At 33.6% G+C, this 16373-nt stretch overlaps 1 pseudogene; it reads left to right on the plus strand.

Moving 5' to 3' along the window:
• Positions 1-460: 460 nt before the first annotated feature.
• LOC110645685 (G-type lectin S-receptor-like serine/threonine-protein kinase CES101) lies at positions 461-11894 on the plus strand (annotated as a pseudogene).
• Positions 11895-16373: the final 4479 nt, after the last annotated feature.

Raw genomic sequence — 16373 nt, forward strand, 5'->3', positions numbered from 1 at the left:
GAAAAATAAAAAAAACTAAATAATAATTAGTATAAAAGAGATATTTATGAAATGTGATACATAGTAAATTTTTCAAAGATTGTGTGACGTGTTAATTTTTTGGGAATACTTTTTTTCCTTTATATATATATATATATATATATATATATATATATATATATATATATATATATATATATATTCATATAACTAAAAATTCAAGGCACATCATGAAACTTACTCTGAAGAAAATGTTCCCAGTGTGAAACGCAAAGGGAGAATTGGTCTCCGGCTTTGAATCATCTAGCATGAATCCTAAATAAAATGGAAGCTTCATATGCTTCTTACTAGTAATTTTAGTGACGTACAATATTTTCAGCATTAGATTATTATACACCTAAATCAAAAATGGGAGCTTCATTCTTTAGTATATAATTCATTAAATGCTGATTCAATGTGAACTTTTGAATTTGAGGAGCACTTTATTTGACCTTTCTCAATGTTCACTATCCAATTACAATGAATTGCTATTACTGAATAATTTTGTTTCATTTTTAAACCACCTGATAGCTTCTTGGTGTTGCATTGACATTGTCCATTAATGGCTAGTTCAGCAATAACCCTAATCCTTCTCAGCTTATCATGTTTCATACTCTTAACAAGGCCTTCTGCTTCCCAGAAAACAACAATAGTGCAAGGTGAACAGCTTAAGGGAGAATTGTCAGCAAATAATAGCTTGTTTACGTTACGCTTCCAAGAGACTGCAATTCCAGAGAGAGATCTCCGGAGTTACTTAGCAATATATTACACTTATGAAAGCAGTTATCCGGTGTGGGTTGCGAACCGAGACGCTCCGGTCCTTGGCACGTCTGGAATTCTTACAATTGATGGTAACGGAAGCTTGAAAATTTTGCACGATGGTGGTGAGCCGATTTTCTTATATAAAGTTCAAAGACCGAGTAACACAAGTGCTACCCTAGAGGATTCTGGCAATTTTGTACTCCATCAAGTTAATCCTGATGGATCTAAGCAGGTTTTGTGGCAAAGTTTTGATTATCCTACTGACACACTATTGCCAGGGATGAAATTAGGAATTAATTTAGGAACCAGGCATAAGTGGTTTCTTACTTCAAGAAGAAGCTCTGTGTCTCCTGCGTCAGGATCTTTTACCTTTGGTGTGGATCCTAATGTTACGAACCAATTGGTCATCCGGTGGCTAGGCGATGTCTTCTGGACCAGTGGTCCTTGGCAGAGGGGGCGCTTTAATCTGTTAAATGATTCGTCCCTCAATGAAATATACAAGTTCAACTACTTTTCCAATGAGAATGAAACGTATTTCAATTATTCAGTGAATACAGCTATTAGTATTTTCCCAATGTTAAGGATCAATTCAGATGGTGATCTTGCAGGTTTCCGGGTGAATGGTTACAATAAAGAAGTTTCATGTTCCTTCCCTTATGCGGGGAGAATGATTCCAGTGGATGGGTGTGTCCAACAAAAGCTTCCTGAATGCAGGAGTCCTGAAGATATCTCCAAATTCACACCCCATGATGGTTACATGTCCTATAATGGATTTGTTGAGTATAGCGCAACTGAGAATCTGACTCTTCAAGATTGCAGGGCTAAATGCTTGAACAGCTGTTCTTGTGCTGCCTATGCTTCAAAATATAACGATGACACTGGCTGTGAAATTTGGAGCACAACAGCAGGTTTCAGAAGGACTAGTTCAGATGGCCAAAGACAAATATACTTCATTGGCAAAGGCAAGTTCATTTTAGTAAAGTTTATCTTCACCAAAGAAACTTTTGTTTTGATGCGTTGCATGTAGTTTTGAAGAATGAAAGTCAATTTTAATTTGTAGTAACTTTCATCAAGAATATTGCTCTGTCCTTAAATCAAGCTGAGGTTTGAAGCGAAACTATCAACAGTATTAAATGTTTGGTGATGAAATTCTTCGTTAATATGCAGAAAACAAGTGGTGGCTATGGTTAACAATTGCAGTAGGAGGAGTTGCTATCATTCCCCCAGTTTTCTCCTTTTGCTATGTATTGTGGACAAAGCTCAAGGAACTCAAGGAAAAAGGTCATCTCTCGCTACATTTGTAAAAGAAGTTGTGCATTGCCAATTATCTGTATCATCATTTAACAAATGCTTATTTCATTTAACCTAATTAGGGGAAACGAGGATCGATCAGAAGACTCTATTAAATGAATTAGTAGGAAATGCAACAGAAAGACAAGAGGAAGGAGAGAGTGAGTTACATGTATTCAGTTTCGAAATCATTGCCACTGCCACAAATTATTTTTCAGCTGCAAATAAGCTTGGGAAAGGTGGTTTTGGACCAGTTTATAAGGTAAACAACAAAGAATGATTCATTGTGCACTTGTACTTGCTATTAGATTTGAACACTTTACATTTAGACAGTAAGCTGCTTCCTGCATGATCATGCATATTGTGGAGTCTGGATTAAGTTTACATAAGGAGTCATTAACAAGGAAAATCTCAGGGGAGGCTAACTGATGGAAAAGAAATTGCAGTAAAGAGACTTTCAACAAATTCAGGGCAAGGACTGGTGGAGTTCAAGAATGAAGCTATACTCATTGCCAAACTCCAGCATACTAATCTGGTGAGGCTTTTAGGTTTTTGCATTCAAGGACAAGAAAAGATTTTAGTCTATGAGTACATGCCAAACAAAAGCTTGGATTTCTATCTTTTTGGTAGGCCATCTAAAGCTCTTCATGTTTACATATGTTTCCCTTTATGCGTAGCTTATAAGTTAATCACCTCAGTACTCTAATAAATTTTCTCAAAAACAGTTTCTTCTAGGAAGAGTATATTAGATTGGAAGAAACGTTTTAACATTATTGAAGGAATTGCTCAAGGACTTCTTTATCTCCATAAATACTCAAGATTAAGAGTGATTCACAGAGATTTAAAGGCTAGCAACATATTGCTTGATGATGAGATGAACCCAAAAATATCAGATTTTGGCATGGCTAGAATATTTGGGTTGAAAGAATCAGAAGCTAACACAAACAGAATTGTTGGAACATAGTAAGCAACTGTTTTTTTCTGTGTGAAAAAAGACTCTGTGCAAAGCCATGTTCTAAGTTTTTTTTTTTTTTTCCAGCGGCTATATGTCTCCAGAGTATGCTATGAATGGCATTGTTTCAATAAAAATTGATGTCTTTAGCTTCGGAGTCTTAGTACTAGAGATTGTAAGTGGTAAGAAGAATAACGGTAGCTATCATCATGAGCATCAACTCAACCTTATAGGATATGTGAGTACTTTATTTACCTTTTCTCTTGCATTATTACACTATATATCTAAAAGCATGCATGATCACATCTTTTTGATCCCATATGAAATGTAAACTCAATACTCAGTGAGTCACACTGGACTTGTTTCAGGCATGGCAGATCTGGAATGAAGGTTGCGGATTAGATCTTTTGGATCCAATACTGAAAGAATTTTGCCCTCAGAATGTACTGAGATGCATTCATGTGGGTCTCTTATGTGTACAATACCATGCAACAGATAGACCAACTATGTCAGATGTTGTTTCCATGCTTTCAAATGAAACTATGCAATTACCTGAACCAAAACAGCCTGCATTTTTTATCAATGCAGTGGCCGAAGAGCCTGACATACCCGATAGCCAGTCGGACAACTGTTCCATAAATCAAGTATCAATTTCTGTGATGGAAGCCAGATAGTATATTTCTGAATCCATAAACACAATAATGATGTCCTTTCTCAATGGTGGAATTGGGGACTGTGTTAAGGCCTTGGCTGTGCTTCTTATGTTCATTGTTGAACGTTTATTGGGAATTGGGATGTTTATTTTTATTTTTTATTCTTTTTCGGATTATGTATTTGGAGATTTTATATGATAGTCAATCTAATGCCATTAATTTTTTTTTTTGAATTTTTGAACAAGACCAGATCAAGAAAAAATGGGATTGCAAACTTGGATTGGACTTTGATGGGAACAACGAGAGTTTAAAAAAATAGAAAATCCAAAAGAAAAATGCAGGAAGTATCCAAGGAATGGATGATTGAAAACTTGGATTGTGATATAAATTTAATTTGAAGAGAGCAGGAACAAAACAAAACTCACAATTGCTGAAAAGATAAATCAGCATTCTCATTGACAATTCATAATTTATGCAAGCTTTCGTCAAGTATAAAGTATGATTAGATAAGACCAACTACATCTAACTTTTACAAGTAACAAGCTTAATGTTATGACAGGTGCACAAATCTAAGGCGCAAATACAAACAATATAGAAATGGAAAGAATGATGAACATAAGATTTACGTGATTTCACAGTAAAATCTACATGTAAGACAGTATAGAAAAGTTCTACTATAGTGAAAAGGACAAGATAAAATTACATACAACTCTCAAAACCTTACAATACTATCACATTAAGCAGAAAATAAAATATTTATACGGATATTACTTGTGTCAATCGCTTTTACTATAGACTTCACAAAATATTTCATTCAGGTCGCAATGCAAAACTTTTCAGGCTGAATCACAATTCAGTGTATGAAAACATATTTAAAATTCAAGCCACGTAAATAACACTTAATTGTTAACTCACATTAACTTAAAATAAATAAAAAATAAAAAAATTATTGCATTTTGAATCTCGAAATCTCAGTAGCTAACATTTTGGACCTTGGATTGTAAATTTGTTTTCTATATTTACCTAAATTATTGAAGATTATATATTGACATATGCTGAGTAATTTCCAGGAAGTATCCAAGAAGTGGATGTTGAAAATTAACTCTCTAAGAAGGAAAGATCATGTCACATGAATTTATCCTCGACTGGTCAAGAGTCAAAGCAGGCAGCTGGAATATATATATATATATATATATATATATATATATATATATATATATATATATATATATATATATATATATATCATGAATTTACCCTCGACTGGTCAAGAGTCAAAGCAGGCAGCTGGAATATATATAAAAATTTAGATATTGTGAAATGAGCCATAATAATAATCAAATTGTGATTAAATATTAATGATTTTAATAGGTTGAATTGTAAATTATATTACATTATTTGCATGTCTAGTTAAGAATTTCACATATGATGATTTTTTTTATGTTGAATATTTTATATGTCTATATTATAAATGTATCATGAAATTTTATGTGCAAATATTATTTGCCTTTACAAAGTAGTATATTTATAATTAATGATTTCAAATGCTTAAAAATAATTAATGTTTGTAAATTAAGAAAATGCACATGATAATCTCACTCTCATGTTATTCGCTTTATTTTTTATAATTTTTTTTTGTTGTATAAAAAAAAGATAAAGGAATATATTAAATTTATTAAACATTATAATCTCATTCTCATGTTATTCACTTTATTTCTTATAACTTTCTTTTGTTTCTATAAAAAAAGATAAAGGGATATATTAAATTATTAAATTAATTTGATTAATCTCATATGCAAATAATTAAATACTTTAAAATTTTAAAAAGGGAAGAAAAAAAATTGGTTATATCTAATATAAACTCGAGCTCACATGAGAACGAGTTTAATTACTGTTAGATTAAATATTTGTATCGAGATATATGCAGAATTAATTAAATTGTATATATAGAGTGTAACGGTCGGGCTCTAACCACTAGAGGAATTGTCCGCTTTGGGCATAAGCCTTACGATTTTGTCCCATAGGTAGAATGGAGAACTTCCCAGGAGGTCACTCATCCTAAGATTTCTCTCAAGCGAGTACGCTTAACCCTAGAATTCTTCCAACTCTCCAGACCATTCCACCAAAAGGTGTCTCTAGTGATTAGTTCTTCCATTTTATATATCATTGCCTTGTCCTCCCATTCCGATGTGGGACGTGTTTCCTTATCTTTCAAAGGAGCTTTACGCCACGTCCAGCCTAAGCCGGGCTCCTCACCCCCTTAAGCTTCGAGCGTCCTCCCTCTCACAGCGTACTGAGGGAGTGTCCACTCTGATACTAATTGTAACGGTCGGGCTCCAACCACTAGAAGAATTGTTCGCTTTAGCTATAAGCCTCACGGTTTTGTCCCATAGATGGAATGGAGAACTTCCCAGGAGGTCACCCATCCTAGGATTTCTCTCAAGCGAGCACGCTTAACCCTAGAGTTCTTCCAACTCTCCAAGTCATTCCACCAAAAGGCAACTCTAGTGATTAGTTCCCCCATTTTATATATCATTACATTGTCCTTCCATTCCGATGTGGGACGTGTTTCCTTGTCTTTCAAAGGAGTTTTACTCCACGTCCAGCCTAAGCCGGGCTTTAACTAAGCGCTTCCAAAGAGGAACAAATTAGAATAAAATATAGTTAATACTAGAAATATCATATTAAATTAAATTAAATTCCTGAGTATCCAAATGATGCTTCATTTCTTTTTTTTTTGTGTATATATTATTTTCTTGATATATTATTACACCACTAAGTAGCAATGCTTAGCGCGATGGATTGTCTCCTTTGCGCATGTACGGAAAATCCAACCCAATGGATATTAAACTGGGATTTTAGAGTCCAGATCTGCAGAAGTGTCAGAAGTGTTCAAGGTTGTCACCTCCTCACCAAATGCATGTAGATAGGGCTCACAAAAGTTATATTATGTATTTTGTGCATTATAATTAGTTATTATGTTGAAATGTAAATTGTGAAATTATAATTAATTTGTATATCATGTAAATGGTGAATTTATGTAATTAGTTTGTAAATTATATAAATTAATGGAAATATGAGAATTTTGATATATGAATTGAGCATAAAAATGAGTTGCAAGAATTGAATGTGAAAGAAAGGTCCCTTAGGCAAATCCCACATCGGCAAAGCACGAAGATGGTCTTGGGTTCAAAAAGTAATGATATATAAAATGGGAGAACTAATCACTAGAAGCGCCTTTTGGTGGAATGGCCTAGAGAGTTAGAAGAACTCCAGGGTTAAGCGTGCTCGCTTGAGAGAAATCCTAGGATGGGTGACCTCCTGGAAAGTTCTTCATTCCCCCATGGGACAAAACCGTGAGGCTTATGGCCAAAGCGGACAATTCCTCTAGTGGTTGGAGCCCGATCGTTACAATTGGTATCAGAGCCACTAGCGTGTCCTCTTGGGCGATGGTAGGGCAAACCTCAGCGAGGACACTAAGTCCCGAAAGGGGGAGAGAAAGGTCCCTTAGGCAAATCTCACATCATCAAAGCAATGAGATAGTCTTGGATTCAAAAAGTAATGATATATAAAATAGGGGAACTAATTACTAAAGGCGCCTTTTGGTGGAATGGCATGGAAAGTTAGAAAAACTCCAGGATTAAGCGTGCTCGCTTGATAGAAATCTTAGAATGGATGACCTCTTGGGAAGTTCTTCATTCCACCTATGGACAAAATCGTGAGGCTTATGGTCAAAGCGGACAATTTCTCTCTAGTGGTTGGAGCCCGATCGTTACATAGAGTGCACGAATCTATATGCAAAAATTCAATTTCACGATGGATAAATTCATCCTCATGTGAACTCGAGTTCTTTATAGAGATACCTAAAAATATTACAAACATTAATTTATAACTAAAATAAAGAGAAAATTTACCTAAATACATTACAGTCATTATCTACATTAAATTTCATAAGAAAAAAAATCAGCAACCACAGCAACTACAAATTCAAGTAAAATTCGTAAAACAAAAATAAAGAAAACCCATGATCCTTATTTTGCTAGAAAGTAAGGAAAATAAAAAAATTTGAATATGAGTAAAATAGAGATGACCATTGACAGCAGAGGAGAGTATCCCATCTTTTAATAAATTATGCCTTGTTTATAAGGCAAATTTTGGAACCCTAAGAACTTAATCTCCTTTCCTAAGATCACAGGCTACACCTAAACCTCTTCTCCACCAATCCTATTTTCAATTTCAAATATCCTTTCACTTTTCAGCAAGCAAACAAAGCCAAATGGACTATGAATACAAATATGTATTAAACTATATAGTGTAAAGTATGCTCACTCTCATGCATTAGGGAAAAGAAAGACAGCAAGAGAATTGCTCAAATAAGACCTTGATTTTTGATATTGGAAATCATGAAGTGAATCTAAAATTTCAAACTCACATAGAAATAATTAAATATTTTAGAAATTTAAGGGAAAGAAAAAAGGTTACAAACATTAATTACAAGTATTTTAATTGCTCTTATATGAAAATAATTAAATACTTTGGGAATTTAAAAGGATAAGAAAAAAAGGTACAAACATTAAATTATAATTATGGGATTGCAATGGAGGGATATCAAAAGTTGAAATGAAAATGGATGAGTAATTTGAGAAGTTTTAAGTGCTAAATAAATCAATTATAATTAAAATTCACTTATTTTTTTTAATTAAAAATTACTAAATAGAGCGAGAAAATTGCTACTACGGTAATTATAATGTTTGTATATCAAAAGCTAAAATGAGAATGGAGGAGTAACTTGAGAAGTTATCAAGTAATAAATAAAGTTATTTTAATTAAAACTCACTTATTTCTCTTAATTAAAAGTTACTAAATAGAAATGAGAAAATTGTTTTCATTCTTTTTTTTATTAAAATTAAAAAATATATCTAAAATTTAGAGAAATTGTCAAATGAGAAAATTATATTTTTACTTTGTTTTTATATATTTATGTAGATAATTGTTGAAAAATCAACACTGCCAAAACCCCCAAAGAGAGAGAGAGAGAACATCAAGTCTCTCTTTTCTCACAAACAAACTACACCATTTTCTCGCTCATTTCAAAATTGTACTTGGAAGTTGGATGGCAATCCATGGAGGAAATTTTATTCTTGCCTTTTTGCCATGCATCCTTTTCTTTGTGATCTCCTTTCACTCAGTCTCAGTTGCAAGTACAAGAAGCACATTGATACAAGGTCAACAGCTTAAGGATTGGGAGCACCTTGTCTCAGAAGAAGGGATCTTCAGGCTACGATTTTTTAGCCTAGGCACTTCAAAAAACCGATATCTAGGGATATCCTACAACAGGCCGGAATATGGCTTCAAATTGGATTATAGAAACGTAGTTTGGGTTGCTAACCGGAATACCCCCATCTCTGACTCATTTGGTATTCTTGACATCGATGAATTTGGCAAGCTGCAAATTTCATACAGCGCAGGCAGCCCTATTGTATTAAGTTCTGCTCAAGCAGTAATGTGAGTTTAAAACTATATGATTCAGGAAATTTTGTGCTGAGGTAGCTTAATTCAGATGGAAATGTGAGGCGGGTCTTATGGGAGAGCTTTGATTATCCTACAGACACTCCTCTGCCAGGTATGAAACTGGGAATTAACTTCAAGACTAGGCAGACCTGGTCTCTAACTTCATGAACAAGCAGTGAAGACCCTGCTCCAGGGTCTTTTACCTTTGGTGGAGAGCCCAATGGTTCTAGCCAACTGATTGTATGGTGGCGGGGGCATGTGTTTTGGACTAGTGGGCTTTGGCAGGAAGGACATTTTAGTTTGCTCCGAAGTTATCCTATGAACAGAACAAAATCTTTAGTTACATTTCGAGCGAGAACGAGAAGTACTTCATGTTTTCTGGAAAGAAAAACCCCACCGTCTCAGTATATAAGATAATTTTATGTGGTGCAATTCTAGAAGGTTTTAGTTTGGCACCATTTTTTCGATGTCACTACGAGAATACTCTTGGTTGTGTGCCAGAAAAACTACCCAACTGCATGAAATCTCATGATGGGTTCCAACTGAGAATAGGTAATATATTCAGTAATGGATTCAAGTTTAATCAAAGTCATAAATTGAGCCCCTTTGATTGCCAAGCTAATTGCTTGGCTAATTGCTCTTGCATTGCCTATGCTTCTACGAGTGAAGATAGAACAGGTTGCGAGATTTGGAGCGAAGGAATAAGTTTCATAGAAACGGATTCCCCTATTAGCAGAGAAATATACTTTCTAACAGCAACCAAAGGTAATTCTACATTATTGGAGGACTTTGTACTATAATGTGTGAGACATCCTCGTCCACATTTTAATTTATTTTTGGCAGTTCCGATGCAATATTGCCCCACTTGTGGTGCCACAGGCGACTGGATGGCAAATAGAATGCTTATAAACTAACTGATATTTTGCTGTAAATGTAGCAAAGTGGCGGATATGGCTTACTATAGCAATAGCAGTAGCAGTTGTAGCCATACTCATAGGCTGCTCATTCTACTGTTTCATTCAGAGAAAACGTAGAATGGCAGGTAACCATTTATACATAGGAACAGAACTCTATTAATTTTCAGCATCTTTTTCTTAACCATTTTTTGTCATTTACTAGGGAAAACCGACACAGAACTAGAGATGCTATTGTATGAGCTAGGAGCTCCTACAGCACTTTTTGGCAAATCTAGGAGGAAGACAAAACTCAGAAGAGAAGTGCAAAAGAGAGAGGAATTACAGTTTTTAAGCTATGAAAACGTAGCATCTGCCACAAATAATTTTTCTAATATGAATAAACTTGGAGAAGGAGGGTTTGGACCTGTATTCAAGGTATGAATATGGGACTTTTTCAGTGTAGATATATGAATTTCAGAATTGCAGATTAAGTTCTTATTTCAGGCCTCATTATCTATTTACTGTTCCAGGAAAAATTACATGATGGTCAAGAAGTAGCCATAAAAAGGCTTTCTAAAAATTCTGGGCAAGGAGTAGTACAGTTTAAGAACGAAGCTCTGCTAATTGCCAAATTGCAACACACTAATCTTGTTAGGCTCCTGGGTTGTTGCATTCAGGAAGACGAGAAAATGCTAATCTATGAGTACATGCCTAACAAAAGCCTCGATTTCTTCCTCTTTGGTTAGCTAATTGAATGCCTTGAGTTTCTGTTTCAGTTAATTATCTTTCCTGATATGCCTGTCAATATTTGTTACACTTAAATTCCTGAGAAAACCTCTGAACAGATTCTGAGAAGAAGCGTGTGCTAGATTGGAAGAAACGCTTGGATATCATCCAAGGCATTGGTCAAGGACTGCTTTATCTTCACAAGTACTCAAGCTTGAGGATAATACACAGATTTGAAGGCCAGTAACATTTTACTTGATAGCGAAATGAAGCCAAAAATATCAGATTTTGATTTGGCTAGAACAGTTGGGTCTAATGAATGCCAGGCAAACGCAAAGATGATAGTTGGAACTTTGCAAGTAATGATACAAATCTAAGGTCTCTGACAAGTTTTATAAGTTCACATACATTTGTTCAGAATTCTGAGATTGTTTCTTTCAACTATTGATCATGCACTAGATACATGTCACCTGAATATGCAATGAACGGCAGTTTCTCAACAAAATCAGATGTGTTTAGCTTTGGAATCTTGTTGCTGGAGATTGTGAGTGGCAGGAAAAACAAACAGTTTCCATGAGTCTGATGGCCCAACCAATCTTGTAGGATATGTAAGTTGTGTTGATAATCTTTGTCGATTTGATTTCATATTGAAAAATCAATGTGAAATTCACAGTTATTGCATGGCATGTTAGGCCTTCTTTGTTGATAATAGAATGGATTTGTTAAAATTCCAGGCGTGGGAGTTGAGGAGAGAAGGCAGAGGATTGGAGCTAATGGACTCAACACTAGCTGACACATTGGAGAATACTCAAGCGTAGATGTGTGTTCAAGTTGGACTCTTGTGCGTGGAAGACAACCCAGCAGATAGGCCATCCATGTTAGATGTTATATCTATGATATACAATGAAGGTTTTCAACTACCTCCACCAAAACAACCTGGATTCCACGTAAGGATGAACCTGGTGGAAGATTCGGCAGAGCCAGAACTTTTTCCATTGAATAGGATGTCAGTTTCAGAGATGGATGCAAGGTGAAGAGAGCAAATTTATCAAACCCCATTATCAAATCAAGAAATCTTTCCCATAATTTTATTTCTATTTATCAAACCGTATAATCACCACAATAATTAAGTGCTGAGATGCAATTATTTGTTTTCACGAATTTAGTTGATAGGAGTTTTAGCCATGGCGTTACCAATGGAAATTTGGTTGATAATCATTGAAATTTTGGAGACGGATTTAGCTATAGAATACGTGGTGGTTAATAATAGTGACAGCAATATGGTGTCGCTAATTCCATCGCTAATACAACAGCAGAAAATTGATGGCAAAAACTAGCAATTGATTTTTATTCGTCAAATATTCATTACTGAAGTCTTCAGCGGCCAAAAAACAGGAAAACTTCGTCACTAAAGCGGGGCCATTCTTGGGTTAACTTTTGAGCAAATTTCATTGCTCGTCTACTTGCTGCGTGGACAAAAAATAAAAATAAAAATCTTGTCATCTGCGAATAACAAGAAAATATTAGTAGCTCTTAATTAAAGAAATGTTATTTTTATATTTTAATAAATTATTTTTAATTGATTTTTAGAAAGTTGAATCAATGGAATATCAATTTATTGGTGTAAAGTGAGCGTAGCAATGAATTAGGAACGTGCATGATTTTATTATAACTAAATAATCAAATCGAATTAATTATTTTGATAATAATATATATAATTTAATTCAATTTTAAATTAATAATAATAAAAAAATTTTATTTTTAAGTCAATTATCTTTAATTTAATAACTCAATTAACAAAATTTTTATTCATTAATATATTAAAATTTTATTAATAATATATTGTTTATAATTATTATTTTATAATTTTATAGTAATATTAAACTTATGATTATTATCTTATTAATATTAAATCATATGTATTTTTTATAAATAAAAAATTATAAATATATTTTATTAAATAATTAATAATATAAAATAAATATTTTATTTTTTCAATTAATTTAATTATAATCCATAACTGATCGAATATTTTCGATTTTAGTTAATTTTTTTCTCTTAATTTCAATTTATTTTGATTAATTTAATACTCACCCTTAATCAAAATAAACATGTAATACCCTGAATTTTTAAATAATTATTTTATGTGTAAGTATATGATTTTTGACTGATTTGATGGGTCTAGGAGAGGCAATATGATGTCGATGAGATATAAATTGAGGTGTATAATTTAGAAGTGTTATTTGAGCAATTTTGCAGGTTAGGTAGGTTCTAGGTATAGGGGAAATTCTATCGCATTTTCGGCAAAACCTATGATATCTTTGACTTTTTCAAAGTTTTATTTTAAGTAAATATTAATCAATTTGTAATTAATTGTTTAGGTAAGCCGGGCTAGCCTTCTTACTCTGCCCAGCCGCTGCATTAACTTGTGAAGTACTGTAAGTAGATATTGATTTTAATTACAATTTCAATATTATTATATATTCAAGGCATACTTATGCATCACATATAAATATATGTATGTATCTAAATGCTAGGCACGTTTAATTTTGCATTTTTTTAATTGTAAAAATGAATGTGAATGTCGCCTTAGGGTAATTTGAAGCTGTGCGTGTGTATCGGTGTACATGTAGTGTGGTGTGGTATAATGGATATGGGTAGGACGGTCAAATCAGTTTGAGCTTATCTCGCTTGGGGCTCGGTCCTTTTTTAGAAAGTCGAGATGAGTACAAATTTGAATTGATCTCGCTGACCCCTGCAATTGAATTATTAAGCAAAAGTCCGGCTCTAGTTGATCTCACTAACAAGTTTTGGACTATGAGAGCTGTATAGAGGATCGGCTCCCACATGTATTTTAATTGATAAGGTATATGTGTGTGTGAGTGCTCCAATTTATTTGGGCGAATATTGTTTGAATTTGGTAAAAATTGTGGAACGTTGTTGCATTTCATCTTTAGGGATGCATTAAAATTAGGTAGTTATAGAAATTATTTTTAAAATCAATATCTTACTCTATGAGTCAAACGCTCATTCCTATTCATCCCATTTTTTCAAGTTACAAGAGAGTTTTTCTTGTGATTAACCTGTCTCCTCCTTCGCAAGTCCATTGGTGCCTTGTTTATATTTATTATTGTTGATTGAAATCTAGAACTCTGCATGTGCTAGTGACATTTTATTTAATTGGGTCTATAAAAGATTAACTATTTAAATTTGTTAACTTATTAATTATGCATGTGTAGACTTATGGATTTATTTGTTTATGTGGATGACGGAGCTGGGCTCCTAGTGATCACATTGTGTTGATTGAGAATGTTGTGGGTGAGCTGAACTCTCCAAATTGTTATATATTGTAATTACAGGTCGAATGAGTAAAAAACTCCTCATTGAATGGTTTTAGATATGGCCAAACTCTGTTCAATTATTTTCTTAATTTGGGTTTTGAAATTGGGCTTATAGTTTGGGCTTGAACAGTGAGACTTACTGCGGACTTTGGAGCTTTATGTTGACCCAAGTCTTAGTACCGGTCCGACCCGTGGAATCGGGTCGTGACGAAATAAATTATAATAAACTAATAATTTTAACCTAACTATATTTATAGTATCTATTTTTTTATTTTTTTATTCCAAATAGTTAAAATCGGTCTTATTAATTAGAAATATCATACAATTTGAAATTTTATTTCTTTCTAATAAATGAAAATTTTCTAATATATAATTTTTTATATTCTAATAAAAAAAGTTTAAAACAAACAAATTTGATTACTTTTTTAAAATGAATTTGTGTAATGAATTAAAAAAAAAAAAAGAAGAAGAAGAGAGATAAAAGAAAAGAAAAGAAGGAAGCATTTAGATACTTTTACATTCCAAAAGTATCCATCCCTTCTTCAGAAAGGCCTTCAGGCTCAAGGGCGTATGAGTAATATCACAAAAGCAATTTACCAGCAAAATCTGCGGTCAGATTGATCACGAGCTTCGCACGTGCTACCTCTTCACCCCATATTTAGAGCTCCTACCTACCGCGTGTCTAATTGACGAAGGGCCACTACTTCCAATAATTGCGTGAACTGGGGTTGGGATTCTCTTCTTCTTTTTCCCAATTTCTCTTTAGATTATTCAAATCAAGCCCTAACCCTAGTTACCAGCCATGTCTTCTAAGCAAGGTACTTGCTTATACGTTTAATTTTGTGAAAATTGATTTATACTCTGTTTTAGGGGCAATACCTGGGATTTGTTAGATTATGTGATTGATTTCATGGATTTTTTTTTTTCAATTTTACAGGTGGAAAAGCAAAGCCCTTGAAACAAGCCAAGGTTGAGAAGAAGGAATACGATGAGGTATTAGTTTTAATAACTTCTAGTTCTGTTTCGATATCTTGTGCTTAGCTTTGTTCGGTGTTGGATAGATTTATATTCTCAAGAAATATGTCATTTTTGTAGTAAAAATTTCTAGGCTTTGGTTTCTTTTTCTGATTGGAATTTATTCACAAAACCAAGATTTGGGAAACTTTGTTCGGTGCCCAAAGAACAGAAAATTTGGACTGCAATAAAGTTATTTTGTCAGATTAATAGCTATTCCTCTGCTGTATAGGTTTACTACTGCCAAGAAGTTGTAAACTCTTTTAGTGAAAATAAGAGATGCAGATTGGTTTCTCATTGGAATTGATTCATTATGAGATTATGGAATTCTCTTCAGATGTTTTATGAACTTGTTAATCTGGATTTTGCCAGAATCCAACTCAGATTTGAAGCCAAAAATTTATGTCCAAACTAACCATCTGAAATTTATGTCCAAACTAACCATCTGAAAATTATAAGCGCATTTGTGTGTGTGTGTGTGTGTGTGTGTGTGTCTGAAATTTATGTCCAAACTAACCATCTGAAAATTATAAGCGCATTTGTGTGTGTGTGTGTGTGTGTGTGTGTGTGTGTCTGAAATTTATGTCCAAACTAACCATCTGAAAATTATAAGCGCATTTGTGTGTGTGTGTGTGTGTGTGTGTGTGTGTGTGTGTGTGTGTTTTTATCTGGTATGCATTTGTATTTTTTGTTTGTAGTTATTGGTTTCACACTAAAGAATTGAGATGTCTTGGTTAGAGTTTCATTAGTTAATGTTTGAACTAAGGGTATCAGCTGTTTGTTTGAGATGAAATTTCCATACAATTTGAAGATAGTATAATGCGATCCATTCTTGGTTCAAGCATGTGGTTGTGCTGAAGATAATTTATATTATTGTTCATCATGCTAGTTTCACACTTATGCGAATAATAAACATGCTTACTTCTGTTTGGTTCTAAGTGTTGCGTTCGCATTAAGTGGGTTAACTATTTTATAAATTTTTGCTTGATTCTTATCACAATGCAATGCTTCTTTGCCTTCTTTATGAAGTTCGTGTTAAAGAGTGTTGTAATCTTTTTGTTATTATTAATAATATGAATTACTCCGGTTCTGTACAGATTGATAAGGTCAACATTCAGAAGAAAAAGGATGAGGAGAAGGCAAGAATGCTGGGATTTTTAACTTTGTAACTTCTCTTTTTCATAGGATTGATTCATGACAAATAATTCAT

The sequence above is a fragment of the Hevea brasiliensis genome, unplaced genomic scaffold, assembly GCF_030052815.1.
Source record: "Hevea brasiliensis isolate MT/VB/25A 57/8 unplaced genomic scaffold, ASM3005281v1 Scaf500, whole genome shotgun sequence".
Lineage (NCBI taxonomy): Eukaryota > Viridiplantae > Streptophyta > Magnoliopsida > Malpighiales > Euphorbiaceae > Hevea > Hevea brasiliensis.